At 35.1% G+C, this 25049-nt stretch overlaps 1 protein-coding gene and 1 long non-coding RNA gene across 3 annotated transcripts in view; both read right to left on the bottom strand.

Annotated features, from left to right (window-relative positions):
- LOC111750784 (uncharacterized) overlaps nt 1-24400 on the bottom strand; it is a 35357-nt gene extending 10957 nt beyond the window's left edge. Inside the window, exons 1-2 of one of the 2 annotated variants that reach the window (XR_002785833.2) lie at nt 2951-24400; nt 431-470 (exon numbers count right to left, since the gene is read on the bottom strand). This is a non-coding gene — a long non-coding RNA (uncharacterized LOC111750784). Of the gene's footprint in view, nt 1-430 lie in introns of both variants that reach the window. The other variant, XR_010322050.1, reaches the window with a different exon arrangement.
- Nucleotides 1-25049, bottom strand: part of UNC5C (unc-5 netrin receptor C) — a 428895-nt gene that overhangs the window by 373301 nt on the left and 30545 nt on the right. The window lies entirely within an intron of this gene.

Genomic DNA, 25049 nt, shown 5'->3' with positions numbered 1-25049 from the left:
CTCAGCTGCTAACCAAAACGTTGGGGGTTTGAGTCCATGTAGATGCAAGTCAGAAGAAAGGTCTGGTGATCTGCTTTCAAAAAATCAGCCATTGAGTACTCTATGGAGCACAGTTCTACTTAGACACCTATGGAGTCACCGTGAGTTGGAATCCGACAACTCGACAGCAAGTTTTTTCCAGGTTTTCTATAAAAATATTATTTTCATTCGGAAGAACTCTAATTTGATGAAATGACACAAATATCAGGCACTGTACAGCATGAAGGACAAGTACAACATAAAAATAGATATTTATAATTACTAAGTATAAAACCATATTGATATATGTCATGTAAGGTGATTATGTGGGATCATACTCATTAATTCTATGCTTACTTTAAAACATATTATTAGTAAACTTTAAGATACTTGTTATTCAACAATCGCTCACCTGGCATTTGTTGAGTGAACACTAAGGGTCAATCACCAGGCTGGGTCACGAGAATATAAAGAAGATATAGGTCATACTCATGTGGAAATCATTAATGGTTTCCCAAGAATATAAACAAATCATAAGACTTACTTTAACGAGTAATACCGCTGGTACCAAAGACAGACAAGTGACACAAATAATCATCAACAGTCTCCACATACTCATTTACCACTCAACCATTTGGCTCATTTATGATTTAAAACTTAGTATTTATGAGCAATGTAATTATAATGGTATTGAAAGCTTGAAAAGTGCAGCAAAACAAACAAACAAAAAAACCCCAAGAACTATTTTCATCCTACATTTCTCTTCAGTCTTTTTCTAATATATGCATTTTGGTGTGACCTACATTTTTATTTACTCTCTCATACACATTTTCACACAAGCCTACATAATTTTATAAGCTTTTAAATAGCTATATAATATTTCATTCATTGAGTAGATATATCATAATCATGGCATAATCGAAAGGTCAGAAGCTTTCAAATCTTATAGACGGGGGTTTAGATTTAGATAATCGCTCTACCACTTTACTGCTGTTTTCTTATCTGTAAAATGGGATAATAATTTCTTCCAGGCCTTTCAAGCACCAGCAGACTATTAATTTATGAAACACCTATCACAAACCCTAGAACTCAACAGATAACTCAGAAAACAACATTGCTTATTATTTCCGTATTATAATATTTTGAACGTTGTAACATTTTGGTATGTTACAATATTTTGAAAATTATTCCTTTTGAATTGCTTTTTCAGCTTCACACAGAACTTTGCCCGACACACTCATAATGATCCTTGTGCTTTTATTTTCTAACCTCATATCAGAAATATATTGCAATAATTATTTTGCCAAAAGAAAAGACCTATCAGAAAGTAGTAAGTGAAGGAGGATGAAGGTAGCTATACTTAAACATTTTCCCCAACTAATTAGCAAGGAGTACATAGGAGGAAAACATCTCCTCTAAAACCATCAGGCAAATGAAGCTTATGGTTTTGCTCTTGACTACCAACTGAAAGGCTGACAGTTTGAATCTATTCAGTGGTGCCACGCAAGAAAGGCCTGGAAATCTCCTTCTGTAAGATTATAGCCAAGAAAATCCTATGGAGCACCACTTATGTATTTAGCTTTTTCCCAGCTTTCAAAAAAGATATTTTCTGCCCTAGAAATTATGATTTAACCAGGAGTATGGCTTAAAAAAAAAAAGCAAAAAACTTTTGTTTTCAAATTAGTGAGTCACTCAGATTGACTGGTCAAGAAGTACATTAGCATGATGAGAAAATAAAAGCTTTGATGTGTATTTTGGAGTGTATTATGTATCTGAGAATACAAAAGGAGAATGCAAAAGGACTTCCTAATAAGTCTTTCCTTTGGCAACATGCTCCGGAAAGGGAAGCGTGTATACAAATGTTGTTGGTTGCTGCGGAGTCGATTTTCAACTCACAGCAGCCCCACATGGCAGAGTAGAACTGCCTCACAGGGTTTCCTGGGCTGCAGTCTTTACAGGAGCTGGGTCTTTCTCCCAGAGAATCGCTGGGTGGATTCAAACTCTCAACCTTTAAGTTAGCAGCTGAGTGCTTAACCTTTGCACCACCAGGGCTCCTTACACAAATGTTAGCTAATGTAATTACAGTATTATTCTTCACTGATCTTTTTTCATCTTTGTTTTATTCTAAGATTTGAGACAATCTCTGTAAGCCGGAAAAGGACAGTAGAAAACCCCTTCTTCTACACCACTTTATTCTTTCTAAAATATTTTTTGACTGGAATATGTGATCTTTTCTGGGGATCATGTATCATAACTAAATTCAGATTTTGCTTCTAAATAGTTTTATTATGGAGTTGATTTATATCAAATAACATCTGAAATTTAATTCAAGAGGAGTCTAAGGTTGGACAAGACACAAAATAACTACTTCAGCTGCTGATACTTTGCTATCTTCTGCTGCAAAAAAATCCACCGTCCTATCTAGTGGCGCAATGGTTAAAGCGATCGCCTGTTAACCTAAAGATCAGCAGTTAGAAACTACCAGTGGCTCTGTGGGAGAAAGATGTGGCAGTCTGCTTCTGTAGAGATTTATAGCCTTGGAAAACCCATGGGGTCTCTGAGAGTAGAAACCAACTAGAAGGCACCTAAAACAACAACATGCTTACAGAACACACACACACACACACACACACACACACACACACAAACCAGCAAGTTTACAACATTTCTATTGGTGGAGATTTTCATAATGATTCTTCTTTTCCCTCATAGAAATTAACAAAAAGTAAAGTTTACGAAGGACCTGGTAAAACGCAGTCAAGTAAAGAAATTATTTTAAAGCATAGAATTTTAAAACATAGTTCTTATTCTAAGTTGGATCTATTCATTATGCTATTTCCAACTTGAAAAGAACAAAACCTGGTATTCCTGATCCAAGGTGGGAAGAGCACTCTGGATATAATAGGTGGAGGATAAAAAGTCTTTCTGATACCTTTGGGCAACTGTAGCTGAGGCTTCTTCATTGTCCCCTTCAGGAAGTGTTTTGAAGGCCAACAAGTGACTCAACCTTTGTCTTCTCTTTATAAATAATTCCTGCAGGCTATGGAGAAAGGCTAGCTGTGGCTTTCAGCTTCATTATGGTTGCTTGAGAGGCTCTCAGGTCCTGCTTCTACAGAAGTAGCCTATTCCTCTGTTGGAAACCTAGGGATCTACTGGGAGTGGTGGCCAGGGTAGGCAGTGTGACTGTTCTCTTGCCTAGAAACCTCATTCTCGTGCACTTTTTATGAAATCAGTCATGAAGGAAAGGTCAGCAGACAGCTTTCAAATGACTGATTCATTTAACTACTGACATTGATCTGGGCCAGAAAAGTGAAGTTGTGGGGGGAAGAAGGGAGATGCACACAGTCAATCTGAAGAAACCTGAACTCCTTTATGTCTTTCAAGGAGACTTAACATACTCCAATAAGTTCCCTCCCCCAAATTACAGAGATTTGCCAAAGCCACTAAGATAGGTTTACACCGATAACCAGTTAGAAGTTGGTTGATGTGTGCGCCTACGAGGGTGTGGCTACTGGGGATGAAGAAGCAGGAGTGAAAACATGGTCATTCATTGCGTAGACTGAGAAGACAAAAAGGGGTTGCATCTCCGAAAGTATAACTGGCTACATACATCCTAGGCCATTAAGTGCATACTTGAATTTCAGAGAACAGAAGGCACAAGAGAACAAGTTCCTTGATCCCTTGAAGCCTTGATACACCCCTAGCGTCTGACTCAACAGTAAATGAACCACCCCAAAGGTAGCCTGTGGAGCCAGTTGACATGGAAACTCAATATGGAATGTTATAAGCTTTGGAAGTTTATTTTCTTATTTGGAGCAGCCAATACTTTAATGCCTAGTTCGCAGAAGTGCTGTCACACTTTCTTTTTTAATAGAAAGTAAACTGAATTTCTATTTTGGTTCCATTCTTGTCACGCTACAGAGAATTCTTAGTTAGAGAGAGGTTCTCAGGTTTCAAAAAAATTTAAGAGTAGTACAACCTCTATTCTACCCATTTAGTTTCCTGTCAAACAGTAAGTTCCATGAGGACAAGGACCATATGTGTTCTGCTCTCCAAAATAACCCTAGTGCTTATAACACAATCGTGAGTCCATATTAAGTTCTAAGTAAATGAATTGGTTAATGAATGGATGAATTCCCAAGAAACTCTATTATAGCCACATTCATAGTTTTTTTTTTCTTCTTAAACTTCCCATACTTATTTCATTGGCTATGTTTCTATGGGTTACTTTTTATTTGGCATAGATATAATAAAATAAGTACCCTCGATCCAAAGCTCCTCAGCTGAATAAACAACAACTTGCTCTTATTTTGATTAAGGAGAGCCATTACATGTTTTTCCTCAAGCTATTAGTCTGCTAGGAACATGCTGTAATTTATAAGCCCTATCAAAACCCTCCCTTTAATGAAATGAATAGGAAATTAATGCTGTCAGGCAGAAAGCTCTTTTAGCTAACAGTTTTTAGCGCTTTCTCCTTTGAAATACTAGAAAGCAATTTTCATTTACTGGTTATTTAAGGAAGAAAAATTAAATCCCATTGGTATCACCTTGATTGTACTTTTGTACAAGCATGCTATATTTTTTTCCCCTTGGGTAAATCACATGCTAGAACATGGAAAAATAAATGTTCTACCTTTCTGACATCAATAGTGATTGTAAATAGGACTGCATACCCATCAGCGAATGAACTTCTAGAACAATACTATTTTCTTTGTGTTAATAGATATTTGTAGACTAGGTAATTGGGGCTGGAATTAAAGCTCTTCTCTCGTGGGCATTGAAAGTGGTGTGGTTCTAATTTTACCTTGAAACAGACGCACAAAATTAATACACTTAACATAGTTATTGGAAGGTGCTTTATGGTTGCAATATTGAAACAGATGATGATAGGGTTAGATTTTCACTTCCCAAGGATGTGTAAGTAGCTAGTGCTCTTCTGTATGGGCTGTGATCTTTAAAAGAAGGACTAGCTAGAGGCATTTTTCATTGTCTCGTAACTCTGAAAACCAGACTGTGATTTAGGGCTTTCATTGTCAGCAGCTAGTGTCATTCATTCTATTAATGCTGTTTTTATATACAATTTTACTGTTTAATTAAGAAAAGTTTGAAAGAGTTTGCTTTCTGAAAAGGCTAAAAATTTCCATTTGCAAATTTGTTGTTACTAATTAGCTTAACGAACCTTTCCGTAACACAGAGATCATTTTCAGCCTATCAAATATCGGTATTATCACACATTAATGAGTAGAGAAACATCAATCACTGTTGTTATCTGGTTAAATTCTTTGGTTCTTTTTCATACATAGGTATCACTGCGATGCTGAACTAAAATAATTTTAATTGAAATAGCTTTAAAAATAACAAAATATAACTTGTACAGTTAAAAAAAAAAAAAAGAAGACAAACCAGAGAATCCTAGGAATACGGGTAGGGCCAAAGATGCTTTTGTCTACTACTTTTTTTTTTGGAGACTTCAGCTTTGAGGCAGTTTTGAATTTCACATCTGATACCACCTTTGAAAATTTTCTCACAGTGAATGATCCCTTCCATGTAAAACAGTATTTTGAAATATACATATATTTACCCAAACTTCCTTCCTCTTATGTTGGCAATGTTTCTTTCTTGATTGGTAGCCTGTGGTGATGGCGATACAGATAAGTGCTACTGTGAAACGGGAGAAGATATTTATTGTCCCTCAGTTTATAAATAAATGTCACGTAAATATTGCAAACATATTTTACTATTATGATGACAAATCAGGCCTCTAAGAAGTGGCCACTGTTTTCTTTCTTCAAAAAATCTGGTTCATTAGTTGGAGGAATACTTACGTCTTCTAATTCTTACAGTGATGGTGTATTCATATTTTGTCACTAGTTTTGACGAAAGGTGTAAATGGGCACTAATACGTGATCCTTTACTGAAAACACATTTACTACTCCTAGGTTACTTGGTTGTTTTATTACAAAGGCTTTGATTCAGCCCCGATCACCTTCCAAAAACACTGGATTAGAAACTTTTTTTTTGAGATAAAACAGAAGTCAGTCTCATATAAACATTTTTTGGCATATATAATTAAAAACAGTGTGCACTAGACTTATATTTAATCAGAGCAGTTACATGACAATGCCCAATGCTCAGCCCCGGCTTGACACAAGTGGAAAGCACTCAGCATGTCAGCTCCATTTTTATTAACAGTGAAAGTAGACATTTTCATTGTATGAGTAACTTAATAAAATCATCACTCTAACTTCTTTTTCAGGTAACCAGTAAATTTGAGTTCAGGTTATGTTGAATATTATATGGTCCTTGAGTTGTGCAAGCAGTTTGTGATAGGCTGATAACCTAAAGGTTGGCAGTTAGCACCCACCCAGGGGTGCCACGGAAGAAAGGCCTGGCGATCTGCTTCTGTAAACATTACAGACAAGAAAGCCCCATGGAGCAGTTCTACTCTGTTACACGTGGGGTTGCCAGGAGTCAGAATCAACTTAACAGCAACAGGTTTGGTTTTTAGTTTATAAAATATTACTATAATCTTCAAAATCTCTGTCTTGAAAAGATTCCCACACATCTTATATCCCAGAGTTTTCAAATGATGTTCTCCGGGACTATTAAAAAAAAAACCTATTGCTGTCCAGTCGATTCTGACTCATAGCAACCCCCTAGGACACAGTAGAACTGCCTCATAGGGTTCCAAGGAGTGCCTGGTGGATTCAAACTGCTGATCTTTTGGTTAGCAGCTGTAGCTTTTAACCGCTATGCCACCAGGGTTTCCATTCTGGGTTATTCACCCACTGGTTATTAAAAAAAAAAAATTTTTTTAGTAGCCTTAAATTCCTTCTTCTTCCATAAAACAACAAAACAAAGCAAAAACAAAAAAACTTCTTTTGACTTTTATTAATATGCTATACAGTGTATCCCATAACTTTACTTCCTAGTGCACAAAATGAATTTGGTTCATATGTCTTCCATTGTTGTCAAACTTGTAATTGTTGGACAATACATCTAACTATTTTCTTTCTTAACATTAACACGTTGACATTTATTTTAATTCTTATTGTAATTTATTATCCAGTAGAGTCACTTAATATAATCCTTCTTCTAATGCAATGGATTCAGGGTATTTTTCCTAATATTGTTTGGCTTCCATACTCATCAGGACACAAACCTTCTGAACGGTATTGAAGAACAGGAGCCAAATTAAATTTTAAGACATCAGCAAATTTATGAAGAGGCCCTAGAAGAACAGGATAGTAACTATGTGATTTATTTATTTTATTATGTTTCTGCTCTTTTTAATGGAAGAATATGTAAAATCATGTAACCACCACTTTCTAAAAGCATAAAATGGCATGGCTTTCTCCCCACTCCTGACTCTCCCATCCCATTTTGGATATATTCAGTGGAAAACTGTTACTAATACCCTCAATGCAACAAAGCAACTTCAGTTTCAGAAACTTATGGCATTTTCTTCTTTCACCTCAATCCCTAATTATCATTTGAAATCAACCTAAGAGGAACTTCAAATTTATGTCATTACTCAATCACCACTATCTAATATCACTAAGAATCCTGAAAATTTATTTCCCACGGGTATTACAATGTTACAATCCTATCTCAACTCCATTTACATTATATATTAAAACAAGACCTCTGCTCTTGAAGTACCCTGCATATTTTCTATGAAATAATGAACACTCACTGGATAATAATGTAAAATGGCATTTCCTGATCCTCAGATCCTTGGAAAAAGTTTTACATTTTTCTCTGCCTTTGTACACTAGGACTTTTTCCCCTTTCTCTCTGAAAACTACATTCCCCACTGAACAAGTTTACCCACCACTCAGTGCTAAATACAGCAGAAAATAAACATAACACTTTTAGTTTTTCTTTGACTTCCTGTCTCCAAAACCCTAGTTGCCCATTTTGAGTACCTGTCATTTCTTCTGAACCCCAAGTCCGTGGCAAATACACATAACAAACATATACAGTTGCTAGTTGGATCCCATCTTTGTGATCTTAACTTTCTAACGGCCCTCCTGAAAGAACTGTCATGGATTGTAATAATGACATGGTACTAAATAATTTAGAGATTATTTTACTTCTGATTTCTTCAATTACGTGACACTGAGAAGAAAATTTTTAAAAAATGGAGAAAAACACATCATTTCAAGCATACAAAAATAGTAACATCATTCAGTTGTGGTTTCAAAAAATACATTAGAATTGGGAATGAAAAATTAACCCTTATGCTAATATCAAATTAACAGCTCTTTAAGAAAAGTTTTTGCAAAAACATATATGTATATATGTGTGCATAACCACACTTGTATGACTCATTGACTAATGTCCTTGGCTTCTGATGTCATATGTTCCAGTTTAAATATGGGGGTGGTCTGTTTTATAATTTTTATGATCATTTATTATCATACTAATTTTCATTTTTCATTCAATTGCCTTCAAGTAATCATGTCTATATTTTTCAAGTTATTCAAATTCAACCAGTCTAAAACTAAGAAATTTTGCTTATTTATCCACATATTCCTGATACTTTAAAAAATAAAAATGACAATGCTACATACGGCAGGAAATCAAAAAGAAAAATCAACCTATCTTCACTTCTTAATTTCAGAATTTTGCTTCCTGGTCTATGATCAGAATTTGATTTTAATTATTCGTTAACTGAGAACAATTTATTGATTAAGAACAGTAGCAAATGAACAACGTAAGGCCCCCAAAGTGTAACCGCCCTGGTACAGGTCAATAGAACTAGGCAAACAAGAGGCCAATTCAAAAGTTCCTGCCCAATTTCCTTCCACAGCCAGGTCTTTATGAGCAAGCAGTCATGGAAAAGATCCTAGAAAAATAAACTGTGGAAACATTTCAACAACTTAATTGAGATTTTGCAAGGCTCTCAAAGCCTGCATTGTTATAACCTACTCTCATCAAAGACCCCGATTCAGCTTTAGAAATGGTGCTATTCAAACCCTGCTGTATTAGCCATATATCTTAGGAATTTACTTCCTAATTATGCAGTATGCCTTATAAACACTTTTTGTTCTGTCATTCGGTGACATAATATTTTAAGTAAAGCAAATTGGTTTGATCATTATTATAAAAAGTTCTTCCTCAACACATACCAGAGTTAGGTTATAGGAGCACATAACTTTTTTGTTCTAGAAACTTTAATGATCTCCAAATGAATTTGTCACTTGATATGCTACTGGGGAAAAATATGCACCTTTATAGTCTTCCATCTGATAATAAAACTCTAACGTTCAATTTGAAGTACAGGAGCTGCTGCAAAGGCAATACCAGAGTTTCTGCAAGAGGCGAGAAAGCATGTCTTCTGGAAAGAATGCCAGCAAGGTCACAACTTAGATTTTATCTCTGTCTCTGAGGAAGTCCAAGAGTAGATTCAAAGAACACAAGGCTGAGCTCATTTCAAGGGTGAAGAGTACATTAAAATGATTCTTTTTTCTGGGGAGTGCTACCACATGTCTAGCATATATAATGATATACTCCCTTTCTCCTAGTAGCTGATACAAAGGATGAAAAAAAACATTTTTTATTTGTTTCTAATTAATTAGTTATATTTAAATTAATTAAATAATAAAAACTAATTTATTTGCTTCTAATTATGGCATAGTGGTTAAGTGCTACGGCTGCTAACCAAAGGGTCGGCAGTTCGAATCCCCCACGCGTTCCTTGGAAACTCTATGGGGCAGTTCTACTCTGTCCTATAGGGTTGCTATGAGTCAGAATTGACTCAAGGGCAATGGGTTTGGGTTTTTGTTTTTTTTTTAATTACTAGCATTCATCTAAATTTTATTTTCATTATAAATTCATCTTAACAAGTGGTTTAACTTATTCTTATGACTTTCCTACGAAACATAGACCAAGTAGACAAGATTTTGTGTGTTACATGAAAATAACTTGGAAGTAAAATCACTAGGTGGTTGCAGAATATTCAAATCCAGGGTAATAATTTCTGAGCAAGAATGCTATGAGAATATTTGTATTTAGGATGTTGTTTTTATCTGCCTCAGGTGAGTAATTATCATAAATTACTACATTTGACTGATGCCCAATAGTACGTACATTCCAATCAAAATATGTCACCCAACCACCAACACTGCATGATGGGTTTTGGCCCTAGGCGATAGTAACATTAAGCATAATACTCAGCGGTAATTTATCCTGTCACTCACACATTTATAGTTGCTATTTTGAATGAGATTTGATGCAATAATATATTATGTGTAACTTTACATTAAAAAAAAAAATCCAATGTAGTGAGTAAGGCTAATTGCTATGCAGGGAAAGAAGACCTAGGAAAATGACTATGTAGTCAGACTAGACAGATGGTAAATCTTGGAAATATTAATCAGTAACCTCACCAACTTGGGTTTTTTAAAAGGCTGCACTGTGTTAATAAGAACAAAATAGACTAAAATGCTTATTTAAATACACAGGAATGATAATATCCAGGATACATCTGTCTTTATTCTTTGATTTTGAGTACATTAAAAAAAAAAATAAAACAAATAAGGCAACATATGAGTGATCTAAACAATAAGTGATACATATACATACATATATACACGAATACACACATATATACTAAATGATTACAAGTTGCACTATAAACCACCAGAAAAATCACTGAAAGTTTACTTTGAGGCACAGGGTAGGAACTCAGTAAACATTTGGAGAATGAATAAATGTGTTTCATTTTTCAGTTTTCAGAGTTTTTACTCACATGAATTTGAGAGTACCAAGCATACTAACAAGATTTAAGAATAATCATTTTCATTTCATCTCTAACATAATATCATACCAAGCACATTAACCGACAGATACAAAGGAAAGTGATTATGTATTTGGACTGACTGAAGAAATTGAGCTAATGATGCACCATTAGATAATTAGGAGAGATAAATGACAGCTGATAATTCTGGAATGACTGTGTTCTTTCTAATGACAGCTAAACAGTTCAGTCCAATGAAATGACTTATTCCCTGCCCCCCTCCCCCTTTCCCATTCTAGTTCTTTCTTTTTGCCCTATTTAACAATGTCCAGCGTCAAAACTTCATCTTTCTCTACAATGTCTCTGCAAAATTACATTTTCATTCTACAACTTCTTAGTTACCTTCTCTGATTGTAATTCCTCCTCACACTTGTAAACTTAACAGATTCCAGGCCTCCTTCCTGTTAGCTCTTCCTATCTCATTCTTGGCCTTAGAAAATTTATACCCTCCCATAATCTCAACCATCCTATTGCTGCTGGTGACTCCAAGTCTCCCTACCAGTTTACTGTCAGGTACATTTAGTGTGCTGCCACCATTTCCAACTAAAGATCTTTAAAAATTAGATTCATCATCATTCCCTATGATTGTCTCTTCTGCATGAGTTCCTCAGATTTTTTTAGTGGTATCATAAAATTTCTCCCATCATCTCGATTTAAAACTCCAGAATCAGCTACAACTGATACACGGAACTCCTTCACCTCCTTAGATCAATGTGAAGCCATCAATAAGACAAAATCTTTAGCACTGATGCTTCTTCTTAGAATCTCTAAACATCACCCCTTCCTTTCCATTCCTACTGCCATCACTGTAGTTAAAAGGCTTTATGAGCAAAAAGAATTTACAATCTCATTCTTGGTCTATTTCAGGAGACTCCTAGCCAATCATTTTTCTTCCAGTCTACTTCCTTTCGGGTTCATCATCCGTATTATTCCAGGTTAATCTCCTGATACAACGCTTTCTTTGTGCCATAGAATACAGCTAGAGAGCAAACGTTCTAGAATCAAATGTCTTTGTAATGTATACATTTCAGTCCCAAGTTTCAGTAGTTTACTAATCTTGGAGAAGTTAGTTGACATTTCGTTACCTTTATTCCCTACCTACAATAAAGAGTTGTTGAGAGGATAAATTAGTTAATATATGTAAAACTCTTAGAAAAATTCCTGAGACCAATGCTCAATAAATGACTGTCACTGTTATTGCTATTATCATCTCCCTCTTAAAAAAAAAAAAAAAAAATTAGCAGCTTCTTGTGCACTACGTGATAAAACCAAAATCCCTTAATCTGGCAATTAGGCTTTATTCAGTCTGGTCCCATTCTAATGGTCCAGATTTAATGAATAATACTTGTCAACTTGAAACCTTGGCGGCATAGTGCTAACCAAAAGGTTGGTAGTTCAAATCCGCCAGGTGCTCCTTAGAAACTCTATGGAGCAGTTCTACTCTGTCCTTGTAAGGTCGCTACGAGTCAGAATCGACTCCATGGCAACAGTTGTTTTGTTTTTTATTTGCCAATTTGAATTCTCTGGTCCAGCCAAGCTGAACGAAGAAAATATGCTTTAAAATAATGTATTCATTGTTTCTGTTACTCATGACGTTCCTCTCCTCCTGTAATGGGCTTCCTTTCCTCTTCACCTCCACAAATGCTGCTCATTCTTCATTGCCCTGCTCATATCTTGTGTGTTCCCAAGGAGGGTAGACCATCTCTTCTAACCCAGCGTTTGTAGAAAAAAGAATTCCTCAAATAAATTTAGAAAGACCTGCATGTTATAATTCATATCAGAGTGTAAAAATGCATATTAGCTTTTAAAGAGTTCTGGGAAGTCTTGCAGCAAAGAGCTTTTGTCTGTTTTGTTTTTAACTTAGTGTACCAAAGTTATTTAAAGAGGATATTTTTTTCTTTCTAGAAACTATTAGTATTCTGGACATGAATGTTCCACCACAAGGTCCCTTCCAGGTCTGTAGTTATTTTACCTTTGACCCTTGTATCACAAAGTTCTCCACTCAATGTTTCAAAATATCTATTCATCTCTCTATATGGTAGAGCCAGCAAATGAAGATTATTTTAATAAAAGATCCAGAGCCAAAAATTTCCAAGGAATTTTTTTAAAGCTTTGCATGAACCTTCTGAATAATTTCAGTGATTCATTGTACGAAGGTGAGAACTCTTTATTGTGCGTTTTGTATTCCCCACTGAGCCTAGCACAGTGACAAACAGGGTACTCAAAAATCTGGGGAACAGATGAATTGAAAAACTGTAGCCTTGTTATCAAGACAAAGGTTTTCATTTAGGCATTAAAAAAAGTCAACAGTCTGTCAGAATTTAAAGTCAGGACAAATATACTGTAAATGGACTATGTGAAATATCTGAAATTTCAGTAGAATTTTAGTTTAGAATGGGGTAGATTTTTGAAATGTATTTAATACATTAAAGTAGAATGGTAAATATTATAATACATAATTTCAGATTTTGTGACCATTCAATTTCATACACTGATAAATAAGAAGAAAAGTATGTATTTGAATCTTACTTGGTATTGGGCTAGCTAATTAAGAATCTTCCATTAAAATCTTATAAGACAGAAATCATACTTCCCTAAAGAGCCACTGTTAACGGCTGACCTAAAAAAAAGAAGACCTAAAATACTTTGGTCAATTAGTGAAAACCTGGTAACTAACAAGAAAAAAATACTACACCAAATAATTACTGATGCTAATCAACCAAGTATATTTTTCCTTTGAGGTAAACTGTATTTCCATTTTGATTTCACTTTCATAACTCTTGAAAGTAACACGCAAGAAGAAAGTGGAAGTGACATATATTTTAATAGGTCGTACTAGTCTTAAGTGATGGGATTGATATCAGTAGACTTTCATTTCTCTTAACGTCTGCTAGATAGATTTCCAGATTGAAAGAGCAAAGTTAACTGAGAACGAACATTGTATGTGTTTGGTTAAACTTTGTGCCTGCCTGCATGCTCGCTATTTCTCTCTCTCTTTTTACACACACACAGAAACAAAAAAAAACAAATTTGGAATTTAGTTCAGTACACATTTTTACAGGTGCATAGAAATACATGTGTCTATATAAATACATACGTTGAATTACAAATATTAATTATCAATTAGGCTATTCTTACTTTAAAGAGAACACAACACACACACAAATAGTGGAGGTTTTACTTGGTATAAAAATCACTCTCAATTCTCCTGGATTTACTTGGACTCACTTTTGAAATTTAAAACTAAAGTGGGAAATTGTTTAAAAATTAAAATGATGATCTTTATGTCTTTTGAGGAGTCATTTAGAGTCTCTTTGAACACCTTAATCTGAAATATAGAGATGTCTTCCTTGATTTCAAAAGAAGGATTTTTTTAAACCTAAAGATGGCCCAAGTGTAGAAAATTCAACATATGGTACAAGTGGAACAACAACAACAATCAAAAAAAAAAGATGGAATAACATCTAATTAAGTTACTCTTGATTTATGCCACTTTATCTACTAAAAACTTTAGAAACCTGAGAAATAATTTTTAAAAGCTTTTTTACTTTGACATCATAAGAATGTTGTAATCTCTACCACATTTTTCAGTGTAATTATTATGCTGTATCCAATGTCAGTTAGTCAAAGAAGTATAATCCAATACTGATTAAAGCTTTCTTAAAGTCACTTAGCCTATAATTCTATGCTGTTTTGCAAACATTTCATCCTTCACCTCTTCCTCTTCATTTCTAGAATCTGCCTTCTAGCTAGAAAAAAATTTCATTTTGTTAAAGTTACATAAGTTATAGACTAAAACAAAAAGAGAAGATGCTCAAATACCAAAAACAAAAGGGTTTAATAAAAAAAATTTAAAGATTACCATCTGGTCTTTTAAATAACTGATACAACCTTAAAATATGAATTAAAATGTATGAATCCTATTCCTAATTCAATTAGAAAAGAACTGCAACCATCTAGACACTAGACAACTATCAGAAAGCTAGCGAGTTGTTGAGAGAAAAACACATTCCTTGAAACATACATGTTTTTATTTAATATTTATTTTCATTTAATTTTATTCTCATTAGATTATTATATTTGATGTTAGAATAGCGGGACATTTTTATCCAAATGATTATTTGCATAATAATAACCAATAAAGAATAACAGAAATAATGTGAAACAACTAAGTAAACAGTAACCATTCATGCTTGTGTCCAAATTGTCAGTAGTTTTCTCGTTACTACCAGACTATTCCAAAAGAAATGTGTGCTTGTATTTTATGTCTATAATTACAAAACTCTGACAGATTTAGTTTTTCACTTGTGAAATATTCAATTCTTGAAAGATCATGAACACAATTGTAATTCTATCCGTATTTTACTTAAGGCAAAACAAATTGGAAGTACAACTAAAATATAATAACATGAGGAGACTTAAGATACCAATATCACACATACAGTATTTGCATTTTTCTAAAGGGAAGTCTTTCTTATTTTTGGTTTGCCAGATGTGTTATGCCTCACTTGCTAAAAGTTTTAACAAGGAAAAAAGAAAGTTTTATGAGACATATATTTGGTAAAAATAAAAATACTCCTATTATTCATTTATAAATATTTTGTTATTATCAAGTAAATCCTCATCTTTTCAAGACCAGGATTAAAGTTTTATTTTCCTATTTCATTAAGACAGACCACTAGAGGGCAAGCAACACTCTGATCTCAGTTAAAAATAAGTGAATGGATTTAGCTTCTTAAACCACTTGTTAACCCTAATATACATTCTTTCTTTGCTTCCTACTTTTATTCTTTCATTCAACAACTAATTTTTCAGTGTATATCATTGTCAGCCACTGGAAATACAGAATAAAGCAAGTCAGAAGTGGATCTCTCTCTATTCTTGACTCTTTCCATATACAAACATGCATATATATTGGAAAAATGATTTTAATGTTTTGTCAATGTTTTCTATTCCTTCATAATTTACTATCTCTAAAATTTTATACATAAGTAAAGTTTACTATGGAAAATGAGATATCCAGGCTTTAGCAGACAATTTGTGGTAGAGTAACTTGGACATCTCCAACCTGGAAAAGCAAATAACAGTGTTCTGTATAATATTAAATACCACATATATTTATGTATCAAATCTATATGCAATAGAATATTTTACAATGCAGTCCAAAATTTGCCTTCGCATTTTCCTAACTCAAATTGTCCCTTCTTTTACTAGGCAGCCCAGCATTGAAATACAAAGAAAAAAGTGGTTGAGTTGTTGTCAGAGACAATTAAGTCTTCTTCAGGTTCCCATTATCCAGTGCCCTGAGAAAGGAGTTGAATGATTTCATAATTTCTGTTGAATACAAAAGGACACTGAACCCTGTGGATATTGATTCAAAAAGACAGAAACAATAGCTGGGAAGCTCTTTCAGTCATAGAGAAGTTTATGATTTTGTGATTCATCCCAGAGAAAACGCCTTACAACCTTTGATAATTGCAAGGCAGACAGTCCCACTGCTGATCTTGCCAAATCAGCAGGAACTGATAATACTATGGTAGAAGCCAAACCCAAACACCAGGAAGGAGAGTTTAGCAAAACCCACTCAACTGTGTTAACTGTCTGTTTGCATATTTTCTCTTAACAACAGACTGCTTTTAATTCTTGTTAACCTTAGGTGCAAAGTGTTTTCTAACCTCAACACTTTTATTGCAGGCCAAATAGACCAGAAACGCTCTGCCAACAGATTAAAGAAAAGGGAAACGGCCTCTTCTCCACGTGCCAAAAATGAGACACACAGCGCTAGTGTTATTAAGCGCTAAGTGTTCAATTTAATTAAATTACGTAAGAAAAAAAAAAAAAAAGACAAAGAAAAGATGTAGAAATGAATAGCGAAATGTTAAACCACACGAGGAAGCAATCAGCTTCTGTGTAGCTGATGGCTTCTTCACTTAATAGTTACACTGATTCATTCATTCAGAAGGTATCTGCAGAACTCCTATGGTCTTAGGCACTGTTTTACTTTAGGCTCCAGGGATATAGTGGTAATCAGATCTGCTTTCATGTAGCTTATACTTTAGTGAGGAAAACTGCATTGCCTCCTGCTAGATGCATAGGATATATTAAAAAAAAAAATTTTTTTTTTTTTTTTTTTATATATAAAGTTGATTAAATAGCCTCTTCCCTTGAAGAGTTTCCTCTTACATATAGGAGAAAGACATAGTGATTCAGAACCATGAGTTGGGAAAATTGATAAAAATAGAAATACGTGCCAAGGACCATGGAAGTGAAGAGGTAGAAATTTTCTTCCAAGGAGGCGAAGCGAGGAGGTGCATCCTGGGCACTGTCTGGTAGAAGACGTAAGGGAAGAAGGTTGCTTTGTCAAAGTCATCTTGTTTTGGCTAAAACTTGACGGATGAGTGAAGAATACTTGCTAGATGAAGATGAAGAAACATACCCATTGCTGGGCATCATGTTGTTGAAGTGCATGCAAATATAAGTAGTTGTTGTCCGGTAGATTCCAACTCATAGGGACTCCGTGTGTGTCAGAAAACCGTGCTCCATGAGGTTCTTAATGGCTGATATTTTCGGAAGTAGGTTGCCAGGCCTTTCTTCCGAGGTCCTTCTAGGTGGATTCGAACCTCCAGTCTTTGGTTTGCATCTGACTGTGTTAACAATTTGCACTACCCAGAAACTCCCTGGTTGGTAATAAGGGACCATTTAAAGATTTGAAGTAGGGGTTCAAGCTTGACACTGATGAAGGAACACATGAAAAATATTTTTAAAAAATCATTGCTTTTGCATTTCACACACACAAACACGCTGATGATGGTAGAAGAATGCATTACAGACAATCAGAATACTGGCAGAGAAATTGGATGGGCTATTTTCAACTAAACAAGGAGAATTTCTCACTCAAAGCTACCAATCTTCTAATCCACTTTCCCCAGAATAAGGTACTCTGGGAAAGCAGGCATGGTTCTGAAAAGAGTCCCTGTATAAGATCAGGCAATGGAGGATTTCACTTTTCATTCTCATCATCCTTGGGTATTCAATTTATGACAGGGAGGAAACTTCCATACAAATAACTGAAGGATTTAAGTGCATTTAAATTTATATCTGTTTATATATAAGCATAAAATCTCAAATTTACCACCTCTCTCGCTTCAATGAGGTTCGAAGAATTCCCGACATGATATCATTTGTTTTGCTGAACAACTATGATAAATTAGATTTTCAATTTTTTTTGGTGCTAAATTCATGGAAATATGCTGAGGTATTTGCTCCTACTACGTAAAAGCACATTTTATTTTTGTTTTAGTTTGTAAAAATTAGGTTAATTTATAGGAAGCTAAGATAAAAATTAATTTCGTGAGAAAATAGAAAAAAATTTCTCAGAAGTGTTGACTCGGTAATATAGTCGGTGTTTTTAAGGGCATAAAAATCTGTGATAAATTAATTTACCTTAGAGATGCTGTGTGTGTGTGTGTGTGTGTATGCTTTTTTCCTTTGGCAAAGGTGTCCCATGGGGAGGGAGAGGGGGCAGAAGGGAGTACAACTATTTTCTTGATAGAGGTTAGCATAGAGCCTCCACAAGTGGCTTGAAAGAACCCAGTCTTTGGTATGGTGTTAAATATGTAAATCACACTGAATGACCAAGGCTGAAAGCAAAGTGACAGTTGACTGTGACTGCCATTAACCAGGGATCACATCACGGTATGTAATGCAATTATACGGCGGGAAACAACTAATGCGTGCTGCTCTGGTGGGAGAAGGGAGAAAATATTGAATTTTTCTTTGTAATCTATTTACATTCTTGCAATGGGGGCATTAGTCAGATTAAAGTTCAGAATGCCAGGCACACACACGCCCGGTGTGCTAAGTGGTCCCTGCATTCATAACCTGATAAAAAGGTAATGGTGAGAGAAACAAACACATTATCATCCCACTGAGTCAGGGGGTAATTTTCTCTCATAAACTCTCTTCCTGTTACACCATCTCAGAATGTAGGCTGAAGTCTTTCAGAAATGTAAAGACCTCCCAGCATTATTAAGTATCAGCACTGCTTTTCCTTTTCTTTCACTACGACACAAATTATGCTGAAATTTTTATATTAATTCCTATTGATTTCCTCAGAAAGTTTAAGCTTGTTACACGTTATCAAGACACAAGAAGAAAGCAGTACTGCACTGTACGTCTCCTCAATTATTTTATTTCTATTGCTGAATATATCAGATAGTTTCAGAGGTGGGAGGCACAAATGTAACAATTTTAGAACAGCTTGGCACATTCCTTTTGAATATTCTGGGAGTTTGGAAATTCAAACTTATGTATATTCTTCTTGGAGGCGCATGTATTTTCAGACATCATGACAAGCCTCTTGAATGTGTCTAAACTTGTTTGAACATTTTCTTTGTTTTGTGTAATACCTGGATTTTAATTTTAGAACTCATAAATTGCTTTACCTAACTTCTATGGAACTTGAAAGCATATTGCTTGAGTACTTTCGGATTATATAAAATACGTGCTAGCCCATGCCCTGGGAAGATGGTGTACGGCAGAATTATTATCAAGTTTGCTAAACTAGCTAACTCCCTGTTACTCAAGTCAGCTTTTTGAATAATCAGTTCTGCCATTCCCCGTAATATTTCCCTAGGTTGTGTCATCTGCATATCGCAGGTTGTTAATGAGTCCTCCTCATATAGTCCAGCTTCTCGGATTATTTGCTTGCTACTGATTGAATAAATACGGTGAAAGGATACAACCCCGACGCATAGTCTTCCTGACTTTAAGCCATGCAGGATCCCCTTGTTCTTTGTAATAGACTATGATAACTGTATCTAATAACTTGTTTCTGAAGCAAGATCGTATGGCTTTTAATTATATACAGACCATAGGGCTCTAACGTTTTTTATGGTATTCCTTCAATTTCTATAGAAGAAATATATTATTTATAATATGTAGATTACTGGAAAGAAGTTAATTTGGTTACATAAGTAAAATGGAAAATGAACAATGATTCAAAAAAAATCAAGAATTTCTCAATTCTTATGCAATATATGTGGTGGTGCAGTGGTTAAGAGCTACAGCTGCTAACCAAAGGCCAGCAGTTCAAAATCCATCAGCTGCTCCTTGTAAGCCCTATGGGGCCGTTCTACTCTGTCCTATAGTGTTGCTATGAGTCGTAATTGACTCGATGGCAACAGGTTTGGTATAAATATAATTACTTTACTAACTGTAATTCAAGTCCTAATTGTACTACATTCAGAGGACATGTTGCTTTTGAATATGTCTTCTTAATAAATCTTAATAAGAGTCCATGGGTAAGGTACCATTGTCTCTACTTTACAGGTGGGAAAACTAGGGCTTAGAATGTTAAAGGTCGTGTCCAAATTTAAACAGCTAGTAGGTGATACTGACAGAATGGAATTCCAGTAACAGAATTCTTAAAGAGTATTCAATAGCTTGCCCTTTAGAATAAAGTATTTGTACTTAACATCTTAGGTTTACCAGAATAAGCCTAAATGTTTGCTAGTGGAGTAAAATAAATAACTGAAAGCATCTGAATTTTTTTCTTCATAATAGAGAAACAAGTAAATAATGAAAGAATAATACAGCTAAATAGCTATAATCATCTCTTAGGCATAGTCAGTAGTCAACAGATGTTGAACACAGATCTAAAGGAAAAGACACCAACACGACACATCTAATAGGATTTAATATGATATAATGGTATGCAATTGTACCTAAAACAAACGCCAATTCTGCCACAACGAATGTCAAGTTCGGTAGTTCTCACTCACAGAGATCACGTTTTCCCATTCTAGGGCTGCACGGTGACTTCAGTCAAGTGAAGTGTGGCTGTCTAAAGAGCGTGCACAGGCTGGAAAATGCGCATCACGATTAACAAAATAATCCCTGATCTTTTTTTCAATACTGTAGTAATACTATTTTCCTATATTTTAAAGCTGAATCCTTAGATCCATTCGGTTATAGTCACTTTATTTTAATAAAAATAAACAATTAAACTGGACACATATTTGATATTTGACTTAAATATGGTATCTTGAATTGATCCCAAAATATGGCTCCGCACAGAATATTCTCAAATTGTAATCTGGAGGTTCAAAATATTTGACAAACAGAAAGAGTACTGACTGGGGCAGAATATTCTATGGTTTGGAATATCTTCATTCAGTCAGTCACAATACACCGAGAACTGATTATATACTGAACACTAAAAACACTCATGGCCCTATGCTTCAGTGAAACTGCTGGAAATTAGGGTGATTTTTCAGATTATGAAGACCAAATGTCTTGTTTCCCAAGACTTTGGTTTAATGTGCGGTGAAAGCCTGGGGATGAGTGAGTGAACAACCAGTGCTCAGCTGCCCTGGTCAGAGTGGGCAGCAAGAGCCTTTAGAGTGGGGGGAGTGAGGGGTTTGCAACATCTCCCGCTGCTCCAAATCCTTCCCAAGCATTGCCTCTAAGTCCACTGCCCTTGTAATCAAAGTAACATGCTCATCAGCCTGGATAATCATTGTTACATCAATGTCTGCATCTGGTGTTTATCATCTTGAAGAGCCAAGCAACAGAAGGCTTCCTTTCAACCACGCATTTTAAAATCTCTTCTTGGAATGACACTTCCTGTGTGCCCTAAAGGACCTACCGTTAGTGCCAAGTTACTGTGTTTACCGTGGTATATATACATGGAGAGCACTATGAAAAGAGAACTCAAGTCCCCAGGACAGAGGTTTATAGGTTGAAGTAATGAAAGAGTATAGAAGTGGAAAGATGTGTTTAGGTCTTAGTCCCTCCCTGATCAGTTTTCTCTTCCATAATTTGGGCATAATACCTATTTCTCCTTACTTCAAAGACTAACTATGAAAGTTAAATGTACCAACACAGGACAACTGTTTGTTAAAATGTAAAGCTAGATATGAACAATTTTTATATTGATAATAGTGATAAAAATATTTTAAAAAATGTTATTCAAATACAAGATCCTATTATCTTATTCCTTAAATCCAACTCAGAAAATTCCTGCTTCCTCCAAATATAATTCTTAAACCTCTTTGAAAGTTACTTCTTCTAGATTTTGTTGTTCATTTGTGTTTTAATCGTGAATAAGGAAGTTTCTACCTGTATGACTATAAACCAAAAACACCAAACCCGTTACTGTGGAGTCTATTCCAACTCATAGCGACCCTATAGGACAGAGCAGAACTGCCCCACAGAGTTTCCAAGGAGCAGCTGGTGGATTCCAACTGCTGAACTTTTGGTTAGCAGCTGAACTCTACCACTGTGCCACCAGGGCTCCATATGACTAGAGTATCTACATTTAAAAACAAACACTTAAAAGGTTGACACATGGCACTAAAAATATAACTGGCACATTAGGCATATCTACATATGGACACAGCAATGGTTTCAAATGCTAGGCTCTGATTCAAAACCCAATGAAGAAAAAAAAAAAGATATTTCAAGCCCTGGTGACCTTCTGTTTGAGCCACGTTCACTACATTTGAATATTGACTACCTAAATAATTGCCTAGAGCAATAAAAAGGAAAAAAAAGGGGGGTGTTCCAGCTGTACCATAAAAAAAAAAAAAACCTGAAACAATGAAGAAGCTTAAAACAAATAAAGTGCTCCTAAAGCTATCATAATAAAGTCAACAATTTTGAAAATTAAACTAGTAACACAGTGCCACAAGGATATGCTCTTCCAGGTTGAAATTATACTATTTCTATTCCCGTACTGGGAAAGGAAAATATTTTATGGCTATGAAAGCAGAACTGAAGCAAAGTATGAAAAAAGGGATACCATTAAGAAGAGACATCTGGTCATCTTGGCATGATCACATTTCTGTTACTGAGTGCAAATACATTTTTTATGAGAATGTGCCATTGATTACATACTCTGCATTTTAGCACTGTTTCTAAACATACTGTAAATTATGTTAAGTAACTCATTGAGTCTCTGCTTTAGCTATTTAGTTTTTTTTCTTTCCCAAGCAGAAAGATAATGTTTGCTCCCCAAAAGAATAAACCAGTAGACAGATCACATTTACAAACTCTGCAAGTGATGTGAGTGATGTTAAAACATCTGGGAGATGTTAGAGACTGCATTAACTCTAATCATGGATCGCATTATGGTGGAATTTTTTTTCCTTAATGAGGAGAAAAGACCGAGATAGTGAATGTGTTACTCAACATAACCCTGCAGTCCTTGTCCAAGAACTGATAAAGCACCAAAGAGGAGGCCTTGCCCCGCCAGATTTCCAGAACTAAGCCAACACAGTCTCCTTTATGTTTGGCCTATGTGTCACTGGTGACAGTGTCTGAAAAAACAAGGCCCATTTTCTCACTTCAAATAAATCACAGGCTATCCAGCACCCAATATTTACATTAAACAAGAAGACGATCTTTGTTCCCTTTCTTCTAGCAACACTCCATTTGTTTGTTAATTGAATAACCTAAAGGAGAGGCCATGGCAGACAAGACTATATATACAGTATGATTTAAACTCTGTAAAACTATGGCATTCTTGGAAAGACCTGATTTAGCAATTATGTTATAATCTATACTTAAAAGTACTTGTAAAATATTGACTTTATGTACCCATATTTATTGGTACAATTATATGAAGAGCCAATGTCAGGTAAATAACTCTGGAAGAAGGCCTAGGAAATGACAACTGCAGTAGCTCACCTTGGAAGAGTTTATTATCATTTTCAACATACTAGAAGAACAATCGTCTCACTTTAAAAAGTGTTTTTCGGTCATTAATTTTAAGAATTATGTTTTTGGTTCAATTATAGAAAAACAATTGAACAAAACCCACTTGGTATGGGGTCTACTCAGTATTGAGCTCAAATAATAATTAAGTAAAATATTAATATCTCTTTTGATGAAGAGGTTGCTTTCTGAAAACATAAACCCTTGTAAGTAAACTTACACAAGGGTTTTTTTTTTTTTTTAAGGAGACATAGAGGAAGCTCTAGTGAGAAATATAATTTAATATTTTAAAGTATGTTCACACCACACACAAACTATACTGACTTCGGTGCCTTGGTACTGGAGAATTAGAGGGATTGGTTTAAAGTATTATTTTCCAAAGTGTCTTATTTGAAATTGATTTTGAAACTCCAATAGAAAGAGGGTAAACTTATTTGACTAGAGAAATAGCCAGTATTTCCTATGAATTATGTTTGCAACTAGCATTCCACGATTACTTTTTGGGAAATGTTTCGATGGTAAAATGGTAAAAGCTATGGTACACAGGACACAGAGAAAAGGGAGTCAAGGAGAATTTTTTGATGATACTTGGGTAGATTGTTAAGCTGCAAGCAGCTGGTTAAAAAAAATACAAAAAAATCTAGGAGGGTGGTAATTGACACCATAAGCCAAGGAGAACTGGGACTGGGTGTCTGGCTGTTAAAGTAAGGCAAGCTGGGGCTTGAATGCCCCAGAGAAGTCAAAGTCCTTTTGGAGAGAGAAACCAGAGACCTCCCTTCAGACCATCACACCACCCTGATCATTACAGAGTGATTAAATGATTTCCCCCTTTAAAAAAAAAAAAAAAAAATTTTTTTTTTTTTTTTTTTAGAGACTATAAAATAGATATAAGATTGTTTCAGCATCACTACCATCACCATTATTTATGCCCAATGACCCAAAACACTTCTCCACTTACTAACTCAGGAAACTTCTCCAACAAAAAAGCTAAAGCACCCTTGGTCTTTCTCTCTTTCTTTCTTGTTTAAAGCTTTTCCTCCTTCATCAAATGCTGGTTGAGGTAACATTTTTACTGGAATTCACTGGACTCAAGTATGGTCAACCAGCTGACTTGCTTAACCACCTCCCAGCAAACAATTCCCTATGTCAATAAAAGGGATGGAATTAGTTTAGTGGGGAGAATTGTTCATTAAATTTTTTTTTTTTTTAATTATCCAAGGTGCATAAGGGAACAGAAAGTGGAGATGTTTTGTAGATTTCTTATTTCTTCCACCGTTTGCCCTACTTACCTTCAAACCCAAATTGCAAACATAGCTGAAGATATTTTTGTCTTGCATAGCTGCAAATGCTTGCATCTTTAGTGGACATGATTTATATAGAGGTTTTTCAATATGCTGACTTCATAATGAAGAAACTCTATTCCTAGAGGAGTCATTAGCCCAGGCATCACCAGAGACCCAACTATTTGGAATCATGGGAAACCATTCTCTGAGCAATGAAGAGATATTTA

This window comes from Loxodonta africana, chromosome 5 (genome assembly GCF_030014295.1).
Source record: "Loxodonta africana isolate mLoxAfr1 chromosome 5, mLoxAfr1.hap2, whole genome shotgun sequence".
Taxonomy (NCBI): Eukaryota; Metazoa; Chordata; class Mammalia; order Proboscidea; family Elephantidae; genus Loxodonta; species Loxodonta africana.
The sequence above is the reverse complement of the archived record's forward strand: the minus strand, read 5'-3'. Positions and strand labels throughout refer to the sequence as shown.